The sequence below is a fragment of the Tupaia chinensis genome, unplaced genomic scaffold (genome assembly GCF_000334495.1).
Source record: "Tupaia chinensis unplaced genomic scaffold, TupChi_1.0 Scaffold142619_1, whole genome shotgun sequence".
NCBI classification, from domain to species: Eukaryota; Metazoa; Chordata; class Mammalia; order Scandentia; family Tupaiidae; genus Tupaia; species Tupaia belangeri.
The window spans coordinates 474,478-475,753 of record NW_006202465.1 but is presented as its reverse complement, the minus strand read 5'-3'; the positions used below and the strand labels follow the sequence as shown (position 1 = coordinate 475,753).

At 36.4% G+C, this 1,276-nt stretch overlaps 1 pseudogene; it reads right to left on the bottom strand.

The window, feature by feature from the left end:
* Positions 1-304: 304 nt before the first annotated feature.
* LOC102486144 (cofilin-2 pseudogene) lies at positions 305-872 on the bottom strand (annotated as a pseudogene).
* Between the last annotated feature and the right edge of the window lie 404 nt (positions 873-1,276).

The window sequence follows — 1,276 nt, the reverse complement described above, 5'->3', positions numbered from 1 at the left end:
TTAGAAATTATGAAGAGGTGCTACTAAGCAATATCAAACCCATTCAAACAAAGGCATAGGAGAAACAAGGCACCTACAACTAAACTCTTGAGTTTTGTAGAAGAAGTGATGGTTCTCACTCTATAGTAGGACTGAAAGATTGGAGGACAATCTCTCTTTTCCAGCTGGAACATAGAGGGCATTCAAGAGAAGAAAAAGAAGGTTCCCGCTGTGGCAGAAACCAAGAAAAAGGTTCCTGCTGCGGTGGAAGCCATCAAGAAAAAGGTTCTCGCTGGCCAGAAACCCTTAAGAAAGACGCAGTGGAAAGGGTGGGAAAGAGAGGAAAAAAAAAAAAAATCAACCTAATACTATTCCAATGGACTGAGCTGGAGAAACAGAAGCTCCTTAAGATCAAGATGGCACTTGACTGTCTATAATGGTTTTCCTTCAAGTGAAACTACTACCTTGCCTCCCAATTTTTCTCCAAGTGTGGAATGGTCCTTAATATCATGCAAGCCATTTACTTGCCATTCGTGTTTAATACCTATAAATTTCTTTTTGATGGCACCTTTAAAGCTAGCATAAATCATCTTGCTTTTTAAAGGTGCACTTTCAGGAGCCCAGAATATAAATACTAGGTCTTCTTTCTTAGACTCTTTTGTTTCATATGAGGCATCGTACAAAGCATATCGGCAATCATTCATAGGTAGCAACTTCACAAAAGATGTGTAGGGGTCCTCTACAGTATCACCAATGTCACCCACCAAGATCTGCTTTGCTTCCTCTCTAAGTATTTGTCTTTTATCATCACTTAAACAGAAGAGAACAGCTTTCTTTCTTTTTTCGATCTCCTCTTGTGTAGATTTCCTTACTTTCATATCATTAAAAACTTTGATGACTTCATCATTCACTATAACTCCAGAAGCACTGGGCTAAATAAATAATTCTTAAAACAAAGGAACAAATACCTAGATCTATTGGTTTTCTGGAACATTTTATTTTTTGCATTTTTATACAAAAATGCATTGTGACTTTTCCAACAATCTGATGAAATTCATTAGCTTAACCCCTCAAAGTGACTTTTAAGCAAGGATTTGAGCTCTTCTGAGTGACTCTACCTGGTGGAAATAGCTGGGAAGAATTTAAGATTAGGGAAATCCATTATTATTTTCTACACATGGGAAATTTTCATCTCAAAGACAACTTTTTTTATATAATTACTTTATTTAACTTTATTTATTTGTTTTAATTTGACCAGAGAGGGACAGAAAGAAAACAAGAAAGCAAGCCACCACAT